Genomic DNA, 16,616 nt, shown 5'->3' with positions numbered 1-16,616 from the left:
ACTCATCACAAGACAAGCCCCCATAGCTTTCCATGAATGGCCTTGGCATGTGGGTACTAGGAACCGCTTTTCCCATCTATCCAACTTGCACAGTTGGGTGGCCTGAGACAGGCAGCAGCAGAACCTGGGAACATGCTGGCTGTTGACCCCCTCTATCTGACACACTTCAACAGCTCTGGCTGGCCACGGATCAGAACAGAGCCAGTAGTGGCCCTTCCCATGGAGCCCTGTCCACAACAGCCACATACCTCAGTTCAGTTGAGATGGAGGAGAGTCAAGGAAGGAGCCAATTCCAAGATCCTAAAGGGTAAAAATTCAGACCAGTACATTGCAGAGCAGGCCTCAACTACTAGTCCTAATGGATAGATATAGAGGAAATAAATATCCTTCATTTTTCTACAGTTCTCAGACCAAAATCAAAGTTAACCCAAACTCACCTTCTTTTCCTAATGGTGACTTGAATATCATTAATTTTAATAATGGAAATGACAGATACTGTTACTGATTGCTTACAGCATGCCAGGCCCACTGTTAAGCATTTTGTATACCTCATCTCATTTTGTGCTTATACCACTTGCCACTATCTGAGATTATCTTGTTCATTTACTCATTATTATCTGTCTCCCTCACACAAATTTAGGCACCATGAGATTTGGAAGCTTATCCGTCTCACTCAAAGCTAGTTCCCCAGTGCCAAGAATGATGCCTGGTACATAGCAGGAACTCAGAATTGACTGAATGATTTTATCTTCACAGAAATTCAATGATGAAAACCTTTTATTCTAATATTACAAATAAAAAGAGTCAGAGCATCTCAAAGTTTCATAGCTAGTGAGTGGCAGAACCAAGATCTGGACCTAGATCTTTAAGAACAAAACCTATGCTCTGAAACATCAACAACCAGTTAGGAAGCTTTGGCTGAAGCTCTCAGAAGGCCCAATAAAAACAGGCTTAAACAAGAGAAAATTATATTATATAACAAGGAGTGCAAAACTGGAGGTACATCCAGGATCGAGCATCCTCAAGGACATAGTTTCTTAATCCTTCTCTTTGACCTGTCACCTTCAGCATGTGATTATCCTCTTGGGCTGTTGGCTCCCCTGGCAGTTCTAGGATGGGTACCAAAGGTGTGAACATCATCTGCAGACAACAACATCCAAAAGTAGCACGAAAACCGCCCTGTCCTGAAAATCTTGTTGAGAATCGGAAAATTTTTCCAGAAGCAGCCCCAGCAAACTTCTCCACTCATTGTATTTGCCAGAATTGCATCTCCTGACTATACCCAACCTAAACACATAATCAAAGAAATGAGATGACCATAATTACCCTTAGATAAATAAATATTAATCCATAGGTGTTGAGAAAGGGCCACAGACTCTTCTCCTGGACGTAAACATGCAGAATGCAGAGGAGGGTAAACAAATGGGGCTCTGTTAGTGTTCCAATTATTATTATTACTTAAGAAATTATCTTAAACTTCAAACAACAATGACTTAATTTTTCCTATAGATAATTTGGAAAGGGGACAAAAGAGATGGCTAGTATCACTTTCACAACGTCAGGGGTTTCAGATGGGAAGATTAGGGGGCCAGAATAATTATCTGGAGGCTTCTTCACTCACATGTCTGGTGTCTGGGTAAGAATGACTCAAGGCTGAGCTCAGCTGGGATGGTTAATCAGAGTACCTACACATAGCATCACAGTGTGGCTGGGGTTTCCACACAGCATGGCAGTCTCATGGTAGTCAGACTTTTTCCATGGGTTTCTTGGGCTCCCAATGGAAGTATTCCAGTGAACAGGTAGGAAGCTATATTACCTTTTATGAATTAGCCTAGGAAGTCATATAGCTTAATTTCCACAATACTGTATTCACTGAATCAGTCACAAGCCCACTCAAACTCAAGGAGAGATTACAAAGACGCTATCTCTCAATGGAAGGAGTATCAAAATATTGGTGGCAATTTTTTAAAACTAGCACTATTAGCAAAAAGTAAGTAGATGAAAAAACAGTATCTGCCAGAAATGAACTGCTTTTTAGAAAACAATCAGAATAATCACGCTTTTAGAAAATTAACAATCTCTTGCAGACTTTTTTCTATAACTCTCTATTTAGCATTGAGACTAAAGGATAGACTACCTACCCATTGATTTCGTCTATAATTTGGCAATCAAGAAGGCTGGTACTTTTCAAAATATACAAAGGACACATTCGCCGTTCCTTCGGAGTTGTAAAGTTTAATGAGAAAAAAAGAAAAATGGGCCGATTCAGATCTCCTTTTCTTTAGTTTTTGCCACTGGCTGGAAGTTGTTTCTTCATGCTTCCTAGCTAGTTCTGTTGCTCATGTGGAATGGACCCCTGTGCTTTGTTTGCTCTAGCTTAGCCATCTGTAAAATGGAGTTAGCAACCCTTTCCTGGAGGAGCAGATTCCTTCACTCTTTTTCTCTGTTTACAACAGACTTTAAGGTCCTTGGAGACTGTGCTGTTTAAATGCAAAATGTTTTGACTATCATTTCATTATTTGAAAAACTAAACAGCATAAGGATGCTTCTGCTGCTATGTTGCTAGGTTACTAACAGACCTCTGTGCCTGCGCTGAAGTATTGAGACTTGCTGCAACTTGGCACCAGGGCAGGCTTTCTCGGGCAGAGATGAAGGTGAGAGAGTGGGGTGGGTGACCTAGAGTCAAATCGCTATGGACATCATTGGAAACAGAGGGTATTTAGCTACCAGATACCATGGCTATATGTGCCTGTCTTTGAATCTAACAAATCAGCTTGTGCTGTCAATACTAGAGATGGCTCAATACCCAGCTGGTGGGCTTAATCCTGACAAAGTTCGGATTGTGTCTCTGAAGGAGCCAAGTCCATATACACTTCATTTTCCAGAGAGTTGGAAATGAGGTAATCAAATGTGGCAAGCAGGCAATTATACCTGGAATGCCTTTCATATGCCCAAGGAATGACATCGCCTCTCTGACATGTTTGTCCACGTTTTTTTAAAAAGGAGAGAGAAAATAATCTCATGCTATTAATATCGTAGCATTAAAAATATTCTTTCCTGAGCCAAGTTATCTCCTGCTGGCAGTTCCAAGGTGGCTGCTATTGTAAATGTCTAAAGGAAGATAAGCTATTCTAGATATGACATTTAAATACAGTGACAAATAATTATACACAGGCACACACAGGAGGAGCATACCTCCAGGTGAGTACTATTTATTAAATACATCCTACCGCTGAAGAAAACCTCCAGCAGCTTTATCCTGGTGAGCCTTTGTCTCGTTAATAATGATTTAAACCTGGCGGCAGCATCCCAGTTCTCAAAAACCAGGGATATTTTCTCCCTTGCCATGTAATGGTGGAGAGTAATTTTAGAAAATTCTGAAATAATCTCATCAATGGTGATGTGATATTCAGTATTCATCTGAAATCCTCTACCCATCTGTTCCCTTCTAGAGCAACATAGGAGGAAAAAAAGAAAGAAAGAAAAAACAAGGAAGCCAATAAAGCTGTTACAAATGAACGAGGATGGGAGGTGGGGAAAGGACAGAGAAAGGGAATGAGAAAGTAAAAAGATGACAGATAGAAATCAAGCTGTTGGCGAATTCTACCTGGACAAGGCAGGGAAATGGAAACCAGTCTTTCTCAAACACCACAAAGTTCACTCATTTGTCACAAGGATTTACTGTGCACTTTCTCTGTGCCAGGTTTGTTCCGGGTCCTGGTGAGCAGCAGCAGCAGCCCTGACTGGGGTGTACAGCCGGCCAGAGAAACCAGCAAGCACAGAAATAAAGGCACATATACAGACAGCCCTGGGAGCTGTGAAGGAAACCCCAAGGATGCCATGAGCATGCATGACTGGTAGATCTCATTTAAATCAGCAAGTCATGGAAGGCACACCTGAGTTGGAGAAATTTGCTCTTGAGAGAAACTGGGAGCCTCTGGAGGGTGGCTGGAAATGAGGCCAGCCAGAGGAACTCATGGGTGTGCTCAGCATTAGGACTCGACCCCAAAGGCAACAGGAAGAGAAAGTGGAGCTCCTCCACTGGTGCCCTTGCAGCTGGAATGAGAAATCCTAGTGAGCAGAGCCCTGTGGCGCCTGCTCTGCCCCTCTTTCCCTTTCCCGGGGCTCCCAGAGGAGCAAATGATGGGTTCACACTATCTCTTACTTATGTCTGGAATGAAATCAAAGAAAATTTTTTGGTTTCATAATTTGGCATATTATCCTCCCTTTCAATCTGTGTCACTTTTCATAGCATTTTCATCACTCTTCTATCCACATGAAGTCCCCGCCCCGCCGCCTTGGTGTGTAATAAAATACTTTCCCAGGACTCTATTGTAAAGGAGGCTTTGTAGTAAGATATTTTCCACAATGAAATGGGAAAAGACCTCAATGTGTACAAATAGGGTAAATTTATATTATGCTGTCTATAAAAGGAAAGAAAATATATGTTTCTGGGGCTAGGAAAAAAATACCATTTATTTCTCTTAATATTGAGAGTTCCTTAAGAGGACTCATCTCACAGAAACATCTAACAGTATTACATCTGTTAGCTGCAAATTAAGTTAATATTACATAAACTTTGTGGGGATCTAATACTGTCTTCTGAATCATTTTTCTTAATGCAGCATGGCCACAACTTCCAGATGCTGGTAGCCTGGCCAGAGATGGAAGGCAACATTCACAAGAACTGACTCTATTTATTCAAAGTCACATATGCCATCCTGCAATAAACATTACATGTGCAAGTTGCCTCAAGTGACTCTAGAAATTGACTAGTTTCTGTATCTTAACACCAAAAGAAATTAAAAACATTTGTATGGCTTATGTCCATGATACATTCTTTCAGAGAGTGCTGTATTTTTATCTGCCAATATATTAAGCTCTTCTTCTAATGCTTGCTTATGCATCACCGGTTCATTTTTTGTGACAAAAAAAAAAAATATATCCATCCAACTGAGAGCTATTAACAGCCACAACCAAACTGAGTTCGAGCTTCCATTGTTCTTGATACTAAATTGTTTCAAAAGCAGTAGGAGTTGTCCAGCTGAACACCATTTATGATGTAGAAATCAAGCCCCATTTTTCTAGGGATGAAAGGTCTTGGATGGACCTGATGCTCTGCTCTGAGTTGTTCTGTCCTGGCCATAAAACTTTGGATACTTTGTTGCAAAAGAATTTCCATTTAAGCGTTATAATCCAATTAAAGAGATCAAGCAAAACCACTGTCCTTCATGTTTTCTTTTTAATCATAAGCTGAAAATGATTGTGCTTTTGTTTTGTGGGTTCTAAGGGGATATTAAATCTTGGTCATGCTCTTAGTAGTCTCATTTTCCTCCTAATCCTGCTGCTCTCAAGAAGAGTTTGGCAGGGACCTTCAAAGCTGCTCCATTTCTTTTGTCTCACTTCCCAGGAGCTTTGCAAAATGGTAACAGTGCCCTCAGCTCCATGCCTCCAGCATGAGGCCCACCTCTTCCCAGTGAGAGCTCACATCTCATTCCTGCTTTGGAACTTAAACAATGGCATTGTGGGGTGGTTTTAAATTTGTTTTTTTATCACAGCGCTGAAAGCTAGAAAAATGTAAGAAATGGAACTAATTCCTCAGTATATACAGTTCTTCTGTTTCTTAGTAACTTTCATCTAAGGAATGGTGGACTGATATGTTCAATAAAAGTTCTACAAATGCCTGTGACGATGGTGCACTGAGCTATAGTAACATTCCTCTTCCTTTGGGAGACCACATGCTATACAAATTTTGCCTCATGATTCATGGAATCACAGATGGCTATTGCTGAAGAGATCTTAGAGAACGCTTCAGCAAGCCTTCCTAGTTTTGCAGGCTCAGAGATGCTCACTGTCCAAGTTCGTACAGCCAATTGATGGCAGAGCTGGGGCAAGAATCCAGGTTTCTTGATTTCTAGTACAGGACTGCTTGGGTCAAACCACGTTTCTGCATGACTTTATAGGCTTATTAAAGATATTCTATTGCACATTTTTTACTGATTATATAGAAACAGGTTAGCTATTTGAATAAAGGAAAAGATAAATCATGTTGAGAGTGAAGAGGACTTTTCATTTAAAAGGCTAATCAGCTCTCTGTTCTGCTTCTGTAAATATGTTTGTTGCATGGGCCATACTCAAAATTGACTAAAGACTCACCTTCCCTTCTGTTTGATCTGTCTAAGCAACAAACGTAACTGTACCCACTAGCAACTCCAGTGCTTTGTAACACTTTGTAACTGCCAGTAACCCATAGCAAATCCCCGCCCTTTGTAATGCAATGTAACTACCTGTAACCATAGCAACTCCTGCTATTTTGCAATGGTCTGAGGACAAATTAACCAATCAGCCCATGCCAAAAAGGGTCTGTATAAGGAATGTTGCAACTGAGCTCTAGGCCCAGATCTTCAGAGTGCTAGCTCCTCTGGGACCGCTGGCATAATAAACCTGAGTTCTCCAACTCTCCGAGTGCTGCTTGGTTTCTCGCTGGTCTGATTTTGGATTTTTCCTGCAACAGGAGGAGAAGCCTGAGTATTATGAAGATGTTAGGTTTCTTCAAATTAATTTATAGGCTTAATATATTGGATTCAGCAGATTGGGGATGGAAAAGTGTGATTAAATTATTCTGAAGTTCATATGAAAGAATAAGTAGGCAAGAGTTGCTTTTAAATTTGGGGGATAAGTTAGTCATTGAAATTTTTACTACCACTTATAAGAATATACTATAAAAATACAATAGTTATAACAGTGTACTACTGCTTCAGAAAGCAGATATGGTAATAGGAAAAAATCGATTTCCTTGAAGAAGACCCTAATGCATGTAAGAATTAAGTATATTTCAAAATTACATTTAAATTTGGTGGGTAAATAAAATATTATTCAGTGAATGATGTTGGTTCAGTTGGCCACCTGTTTAGCAACACAATAAAATTAGATCTCTATATCACACTTGCACAAAGGTAAATTCCAGGTAATTTAAAAATTTTAATTTCAAAAGTAGCAAAGCAAATAAACCCATAAGAGAAAGAATTCATGAAAAATACCTTGGAGGTATGGAAGAGAAAAATATCTATAAAAGTCTTACAAATACATTAATAAAAGAGAATCACACTAACAGGAAAATAGGCAAAATCTGAACAGAAAAAATTACAAAAGAAGAAATGCAAAAGGGATGGACAGATATTTATCTCAATAAGCATCAAAAAATACAACAGAAAAAAAAAACATTGAAAAGTATTTTTTCTTATCATGCTGATAAGAAAATCTTTTTTCCCAGTCTCTCTTTTTTTTAAGATAATGTCAAATTTCGATGATAGTTCAGTCAAAAGAGAATTCTTACACACTAATAAAAAGTGTATCTGCTGATAACAGCCTCAACAGATGGACAATTTGGCAGTATGCATCAAAAGCTAGAAAACATTTTAAAACACTTTGGCCTATTATTTGCCATTCTAAGAATTTATTCAAGGAACTAAGAGATTGCAAAATTAATTAATTTACTAATTCATTAATTTAAAAAACTTTATGAACAAAGGCATTCCTCATGGTATTATTTATAATGAAAAGCTTGAGAAATATCCTGAACATCAAAAATAAAGAAAAGTTAAACTGTAGTGTAGCCACGTGGTAACTATCATAAAGAATCTCATTTCTGAAGAATATTTAAAGACATGAGCTATAAATTTTAAAAAGTCAAAAAAACTATATACATTGTATACTAACTATTTCTTCTCAAAAAATTGGAAGTACACTACTCTTCTATCAGAGACTATGGCTTTGGAGATGGTGCCAAATGACCTGTGGCATCTGCGGGCTTGTTTGCTGTGTTTGCTGGTTGAGACTATAGACCAGTTTGAATATGACAGTTGTAACAATTGTGATGCATACCTTCAAAAGAAGAGTAACCAAGAGATGATATATGACTGCACCATCTCTTCCTTTGATGGAATTATTGCAATGATGAGTCCAGAGGACAGCTGGGTTTCTAAGTGGCAGTGAGTCAGTAACTTTAAGCCCAGTGTGTACACAGTATCAGTCACTGGTTGCCTTCCCCAGGGATCAAGCGGGAGCTGAGAAGTCAAGTGGCCTACAAATCCAGAGACACAGCTATAAAGACCTAGCAAGATACATGGTTGCCATTGTCTGTGCCGCCACCTCCTGCTTCTGATTATTTATTGTGAAACCAAATGAACAGAACTCCTCACTCTCCAATTATGAAACTCAGCAGACTGTTGAGAGAGCAGCACAGCATATCCCTGGGCCATTTTACCTTCTTTGAACTCTTGGTGGGGGTGGGAGTGGTTTGGGTTGCTGGATTAATAGAGTCTGAATTGAGTTCAGACTAGGATGCTGGTTGTCCTACCCACAGCCCTGGGCTACCCCCTTTCCCATGGGCAGGACTTGGTTGTCAAATGCCAGTAAACATATCCCCTGACATTTAAAAAAAAAATAGAAAGATATACACTGAAATGTTCACCTTCTTCTGAGAAGTAGAATATTGAGTAATATTTAATATTTTAATTCTTCTGAATGTCTCAGATTTTCACAGTGATCTTAACATTCACAACAGAAGAAAAAATATGTTATTAGTAAAATAAGCACAGAATACCAAGTTAGAAAAGAGCCAGAGCTGGTCCAAGAGTAGCAAGCCCAACCCATTTTCTAGACAATACAGATTTAAACAGTTGCTCTATATTCTAAGTCCTGGAGATCTGCTGTGCTACTAATGGTTATAACTGGGCAGTGACTTTGTGAGGTACCCAGAAGCTGGAAGAAATGGTCTGACTGCTGGGTTTTGAGAGAAAGAGAAAAAACTAACCACCATTGAAAAACCTCTAGACTAGAAGCAACTGAGATGTCCTTCAGTAGGTAAATATATAAACTGTGGTACATCCAAACAATGGAATATTATTCAAAACTAAAAGTAAATGAGCTATCAAGTCATGAAAAGACATGGAGGAACTTTAAGTGCATATTAACAAGTGAAAGAAGCCAGTCTGAAAAGGCTACATGCTATATGATTCCAACTATATGACATTCTAGGAAAGGCAAAACTATGGACACAGTAAAAAGATCAAATTGTCAAGGGTTAGAAAGGAGAGAGGGATGAATAGGCAGAGTACAAAAGATTTTAAGGCAGTGAAAACATTCAGTATAGTACTATAACAGTGGATATAGGTCATTATACATTTGTGCAAACTCATAGAATGTACAACACCAAGAGTAAATTGTAGTATAAACTATAGATTTAGTTGATTGTGATGTATTAATGTTGGTTCATCAACAAATGTACTACTGTATGGGGGAATGTGAATAATGGGAGAGGCTGTGCACATGTGGAGGGAGGGGTGTATGGGAAATCTCTGTACCTTCCCTTCAACTTGCTGTGAACCTTAAACTACTCTAAAAAAATGAAGTCCTTATAAATTAATTTTTTTAATACTATAGGGATCCCTTGTACACAATCAGCATATTAATCACTAACTCTTAGTAGAACCACCACCTGTAAAATGGACTCTCCTTCACATTCACCCCTTGAGCCACATATTGACTTTTTAGGATGCCTTTCCTCTAAAGCCTTCTCATGATACTCACTTTCTTCTGGTTACACATGGTTATATATGAGGAATGAGCAGTGTGAACTGCCCCCAGAGTATGAATAGCTCAGACACATTGGTGAATATGTGTACATCATAAGTAGATGTGATTCTACTGGAAGATAAACTGATTCACATGAAACTGCATTTTAGAATGCAAAGAAGATAAGACTCAAGCAGAAGTTGAAACCATTTTCCTAAAAGAAACATAGAGAGCATCCTAGCTCAGAGTTGAGATGTTCAGCTAGAAAAATTTATTTTGAGACTATAATCAGCATGATTAATTAAAAGACTGCTTAGAAGAACCACCCAGCTGAGCCTAGCCTAATTTGCCAACCCACAGAATTGTGAGCTAAATAAATTATTGCTGTTTAAGTCTCTGGGGGAAAAAAACTGTATGCAAAAGAGCTGGACCGGAGCTCCTACATTTCCCATTCCCACACATATTAGAGAACACATCAACCACACCGTTGGCCTTCACATAAAGCTAGAGCTCTGTCCTATAAAGATATTGAACATTTACCTTGGGAATATTGAGGTTTTTAATGTGGTTCTTGGTGCTTCATAGTAAAGTCTATCTGATTTTGGCATTTTCGAGGGAGAGAAGGATGGTGAGATCTGCTGTAGAGATGGATCCACTCAGCTACAGAAAAAAACTTACCTTAGTGGCCCATATTAGAAATTTTTATTTTTTTTATTACAAACAGGAAAAATATTTGTGGGAAATCAATGACATGAAAGAATCTCTGAGGTAAATACAGTAACCGATTACCAAGAATTCATGTACAGATTCAAAAAGAGACTGCATCCAACAAAATCAAACAAGATATCTGAACATAGTATAGAGAAAAATCTTTTAGAATTTAAAAAGTCTTTTAGAAGTTAAATATATAATTGTCAAAATAAAAACCAATAGAAGGGCTAAGAGAAAGATTACAGGTTAAAAAGAAATAAAAGGAAAAGAGGAAAACATTTTAAAGAAAGGTGGTGAAAAACAAGCAATATGGTAGATCTAACTTCAGTCTAGGAATTTCAACACCAATTTATCAAGCATTTCAGAAGGAGAGAAAATAAAAGAGCTGGAAGGAAAACAACTGTCAAATAAATCATAGAAGAAAACTTTCTACAGCATAAGTCAGGTGTATCAATTACTGAACAAAAAGATAAAGTAAACATAAATCAGAGCAGGAAAGTACTTACCAAAAAAAACTGGCATAATACTTCTCATCAACCATTCTGGATGCTGGAAGATAATGAAGCTATGTTGGCAAAGTGTTGATAGAACGCTAAACCTAAATTTTATAGCTAGCCAACTATCAGTGAAGTGTGAGGTCAATATAGTGACTTTTTAAACAAGCAAGGAAACAGAAATTTTACTTTTCAGTTACTCTTTCTGAAAAACTTACTTGTCATTGTATGCCAAAAATTTAAATTAAATAAAAAAAAGAAGACATACAGGCCAAACCAGAAGTGCAATAAAATGAAATGTCAAGATTATAGTTAAGCAGCAGTTCTAAACCTGAAAGTTCAAACTGAAACAGGAAGTTGGAAATCCCCCCAGAAAGATCTTCAATTTAGAAAAATAAAGACTTACTTCAATAACAGTGTAATAAAGAAGTTTAATATGCTTACAAACTGAGTAAAGACATCATAATGTGATTAAAATCTCAGTCTCTTAAATCAGACTGCTTGGTTCAAATTATAAACTGTGTATGTGACCTTAGGAAGTTGCTTAAACTATTTTGACTCAATTTTCTTGTTTGCAAAATGAGTATGAAAATAATTTCAACTTCATAGCGTCATTGTAGGTATTAAGTGAAATAATACATGAAAAACATTTAATACCTGGCCCTCAGTAACTTCTCTAAAAAGACTTATTTTATTATTATAATTTTCATATCAAGAAAAAAAAGAGGGGCAATTAGAGGTTTTGGAAAAGACAAAGCAAACCAGTCAAAAATGTCATATGTCAAATCAAAGCAAGTTAACTGCAGCATGGTTTTAACAAGTAAAAGAATATGAAGTGGAAAACAGAATTCATTTGACCTTGAAGATTGAATCTTTCTCCTTTGAGTGTCATAGGTTTGGTAATTTAGGATTATTTTCCTTCTCTACAAGTCTAATCAAACTGCTTAGTTCTCCACTGAATAATATTTACATAATCATAATTTTCAATTGCCATTTAATGATATTTGATTTTAAGAAACTAACCTATCATCAAAGCACAGAAGACATAATTATAGTTGCAGATCAGAATATAAATGTAATGAACCTTCATGTAAAGTAATGACCTAAGCTGAGAGGGGAGAGGCCACAAATAGGGAAGAAAGTGTCTGTGGTGTACATTTTGTTTGTTTGTTTGTTTGTTTGTTTGTTTCAGGTGTACAGCATAGTGATTAGACATTTATATAACTTACAAAGTGATCCCCCCAATAAGTTTTACACCCACCTCACACCATATATAGTTATTATTACATTTTCTTTTCTTATATAAAGAGGATACAAAAATATAATGATTTAGGTGTACTATTTATGGCTATAGAGTAACCAAAAAAACATTTTAAACAATAATGTAACTTTTAAAAATAGAAGAAGAGAATAGTGATGTTAATGTGCTAAATTCTACAACTTCCAAAACCTAACTTATTTTTTGGGACAAGGACCTGAAGAGGAGGTCCTAAGAGCAAGCAGAAGGATAATTATGCTTATTATTTTTGGCCTTGATGCTATTTAAAATTTTTTTCATGTACCTGAATTACTTATATTAACCAATAAATAGAAAAGCACTGGTCCAATCAGTCAACAAATATTTACAGAGTATATAACTCTCTACCAGACCTTGTCTAGGTTCTGGGAATCAAAAGGTAGAGTCCTTGCCCTCAAAAAGCTGACATTCTGGTGAGGAAGATTAACAGTAAACATGGAAACAACTCGATGAATAAGCAAATTTTAGATAGTGAGTGCTATGAAGAAAATGGAGTCATGTGATATAGAGTGTCTCCAAGAGGGTAATTAAAGAAGGCCCCTGAGAGGAGATGATTTGAACTGAGATGTGAAATGATGAGAGCAGTCATGCAAATGTTTAGGGAAGTATCACATTGAAAGGCCAGAGACTATAAGTAGCTTGGCATGTTCTCAGGTGAGAAAGAAATTCAGCTGGTTAGAATGGAGTAGGTAAAGGGGAGATAATAGGACTTGAGTTCAGAAAGTCTGGCAAGGGCCAGATCTTCCTGGGCCTTTTAGGCCATGATTAACAATCTAATTGTGTTCAATTATAATGCAAAGTCATTAAAGGGTTTTAAGTAAGAGAGCGATATGCTCTGATATTCACTTTAATAAATTGACTCTCGCTTTAACTAGTTTGTTATTCGAACCAGGCAGTCTGATGCTGCATGCTGTGATGTTAACCACAGTGTGATGTCTTTGCCCAATTAATAATAAAATAAGTTGTAACCAGGAAAAATGAAGGCAAGTGGGCAGCTAGAAGGTGCTATTGAGGCTTGGAGAAGAATTATAGCAGTGGAGATGATAAAATAGTCAAATTCAGAATACGGAGTAAAAGAACTTAAGTGTGGATGGATGGATGGATGGATGGATGGATGGATGTGGATGGATGGATGGATGGATGCTTGGATGGATGGTTGGATGGATGGATGGATGGATGGATGGACAGACAGATGGCAGACGGATGGACGAATGGATGGAGGTGGGATGTGAAGAAAAGCAAGGAACCTATTGGCACCACTAGATTCTTGTGAAGTGGGTATTTGAGAAACAGCAGTTTAGGGTAAGAGTAGGGTGCTAAAATCCCTTGTTCTGTGTTAGCTATGTTAATTTTGAAATGCCTATTAGATATTCAAGTGGAGACATAAAGTATGCAGCAGGACATATGAGTTTGGAGTTCAGAAGAAAAGCCCTAGCTAGAGATATAATTTAGAAGTCATCAGAGTAGAGATTGTATTTAAAGCCATGGGATTAGATGAGATCAGGGGAAAAAAAACAGTGTAAATGGAAATGAGAAGACATCCCCAAAGAGCAAGAGAAATTGATGATGATGGAGAGAGGAGGGGTATGTGCAGGAATGAAGTCTTTGATAAGGTAAGGAAGAGTGGAGAATGGTACACACAAGTGGAAAGGTTTGCCTCAGATGAGATCAGGGATTCTTTTTCCATTTCAGCAAAATGGAAAGCAAAATGTATGAGTACAGATTCATGAAAGTTGACAGATACAATGGTAGGAAAATGAGGTACCTCTCATGTGATTGCATCTATAAATCGTGAGGTGACGTTAACCCCAGTGTGGGCTAGTGGGATAGAATGTTATTGGGGATTTAAGGAAGAAGACATGTGAAATGGTCCTGCTGGAAAGTGAGAAGGCGAACATCCAGGAAATTGTTAAGATTGCCTAGCAGTCTTCAGAGATCATTTGAGATTCATGGTAATAATGTAAAAGTGAGAATAGTTAAAACATTGTGTGAGATTTTGGGCTAAATAAAGGCTAAATAAACCATTGTTGCCATTGTTGTTGTTATCATCAAATGTTACTTCAAGAATTTAGTTTTAGAATCCCCATAAAACCCTTCTAGAAACTTCAGGAACCAAACATTATACCCATGCTCACCATGTCCTGCAGACCCTCAGCCTAATACCTTCCAGACTCAAGCACATCAGCAGGCCAGAGCCCTTTATGTAAGTACACTTCATCTCAGGGAGAAAAAAGCTCATGCATGTGACACCAATTCCATCTCCCCAGGACACAAGGGTGGTAATCTGTGCAATGAAAGTAATTTACTAAATGGTCCTCTGATGCCATTGAAAAATGAATTCGTTTTGCACAGGTCACATGCTTACTTACAGAGAGCAGTTTCCTCCCTGCTGGAACAGGCCCAATTCTAATGGAAAATTGAAGTGTGACACTGAGGGTCCATGCAGCAGGGCTCTCAATTATCTTAGGCCTTGGGAGTCAAGTTGAGAGACAGAAGCATGAGGAGCAATAATGACTGTGAGAAAGCCAAGTTGTTCTCTGTGTTGCTCTTGAGACTGTTAACTTGTCCAAGAAGAATCAAAAGACTGGGAGAGGGGTGGGGCAGACTACCATGGGGAAGATGTGGGAAGTGAGGACAAAGTTGTCCCAAAATATAATAAACCTAAATCTGACTGGTGTGTGTGGTATGTGTGTGTGTGATGTGTGTGTGTGTGTTTGGTGTGAGAGAGAGAGAGAGAGAGAGAGAGAGAGAGAGAGAGAGAGAGAGAGAGAGAGAAAGAGAGAGAGAGAGAGAGAGAGAGAGAATAAGAGGGAGGGAGAGAGACAGGGGTGGGAATGGGGCAGGAGAATGAAAGAGGAGGGGATGGGAGGGGAAAGAAGAGGAAAATACAGCATTTTTAACCATATTGGTAGAATATGGTTGGGAATCCCATTCCAGATGTAGATAAATTAGAGCATGAAGTGATTAGCATAACCACAGAGCTTTAAATAAATAACAAATCTCTATATATCAAGTGTCCTCTCTCTTTCTCTCATTTTTGTGTTTTAAAAAGATCCCCTTTTCACATATGTGTATGCACCCTTTGGCTCTTCTCAGATAAGTAACAGCATTTCTCACCAGATCTGGATTTAGAATCTGCCCTTTTTGAGCATTTGGAATCATTCTAAAATGTCAAACAAAGCAAGGCTCTTTGAGGACACATTCACAGCACAAGGGAAGGGCAAGAGAGGTTCCCTGCTATACTTCTCAAACTTATATCTAAAGCTGTCTAAGATCAGAAATAAAGCCAATGGACAATGTTATTCAATGAAGAGAATTATCGTTTTAGCAGCTTATTCAACATTGTATGCAAAAAAAATGTCTGTATCCTTGTTTTACTTCTTGGTCATTTTTTCAGCCCCCTTCACTTTTTTGCTTGCCTTATAGAAATTTCTGAGACAAAGCTTTGATTTTAAGAAACCAGTTCAAAATTGTACAAAGCCGATTCTATAGTATATTAATAAGTGTAATAATAAATAAATGATAAATACATAATTTTTTGGTAAATTTAATTTGGTAAAGTCTAGGTTGAAAAAGAAGTTAAATAGGTGTCTTTATTGAAGAACTGTTCAGTATTTTTAACATGTATGTATGTTGTGAATCTCAGATATGTGGATATAACACATGACATCCAGCAAACTTTGATGACAGAAACCTTTTTACAGGGAGCATCTTGCAACTAATACACTTTCAGAAATGCTTTCACTTTAATTGGCCCAAAGAAACATTAATGGATTCTCTTATGATAATATTCTAATCAGTAGCATTTTCAAGGCAAGAACTTATACACTGGGCACTTTTGAAAGTGGTAGTTTAAATCCTTGGTAAACACTTTGGTTCTTAATATGAAAACCTAAATTCCACAGTAGTGGAATTATCATAAATTCAAGTCTCAAGACTCAGTGCAGGCATCCTGGCATAGCAGTTTAGCCCAGACCCTGGGGCCAGCCTTCCTGAATTCAAATCTCAGCTTTCCTCTTTATTACGTGTGTGGTCTGGTGTTATTTAACCTCTCTGTGCTACAATTCTCAGCCTCCCTATATGTATAATGATGACGATAATATCAGATACTTGACAAAGTTATTTGATATTTCATGAGTTAAAAATTTATAAAGTATTTAAAATGGTAAATACTGAGCTTTTGAAAAGTAATATGTGACATAAATCATTTCAAGCTCTCAGGAACAAAATGATGTACATTCCTTTTGAACCAATAAGATTTACTCCACTGCCCTTTGCCATCTAAGAACTGTGCTATTTTCAATGTAAAAAAATAAAAATAAAAATTTAAGTTAGATGTTGACAAAAAAATATTTACTGGAAAGTTATATAATATTCAGATTGTAAGAGATTGTTCCGTTTGGGATATTTTAGAGGAAAATATCATGCATGAACTAAATATGGCTTAGCCTAAATCCACCAAGTCTCTGGGCCTGGAAATTCTGACATTTTATGTAGGAGTGTATATGCAGACAAGCATATGTGGGAGTTTTCATATA

The 16,616-nt window shown here is 37.6% G+C and overlaps 1 long non-coding RNA gene across 1 annotated transcript; it reads right to left on the bottom strand.

Annotated features, from left to right (window-relative positions):
• Positions 1–6,446: 6,446 nt before the first annotated feature.
• LOC120613823 (uncharacterized) lies at positions 6,447–10,987 on the bottom strand. Its single transcript, XR_005655774.1, has 3 exons — positions 10,794–10,987; positions 7,885–8,083; positions 6,447–6,505 (listed from the first exon to the last, which is right to left on the bottom strand). It is a non-coding gene; the product is annotated as an uncharacterized LOC120613823 (long non-coding RNA).
• Positions 10,988–16,616: the final 5,629 nt, after the last annotated feature.

This window comes from Pteropus medius, unplaced genomic scaffold (genome assembly GCF_902729225.1).
Source record: "Pteropus medius unplaced genomic scaffold, Ma_sr-lr_union100, whole genome shotgun sequence".
Lineage (NCBI taxonomy): Eukaryota > Metazoa > Chordata > Mammalia > Chiroptera > Pteropodidae > Pteropus > Pteropus medius.
This window is presented reverse-complemented; position numbering and strand designations above follow the sequence as displayed.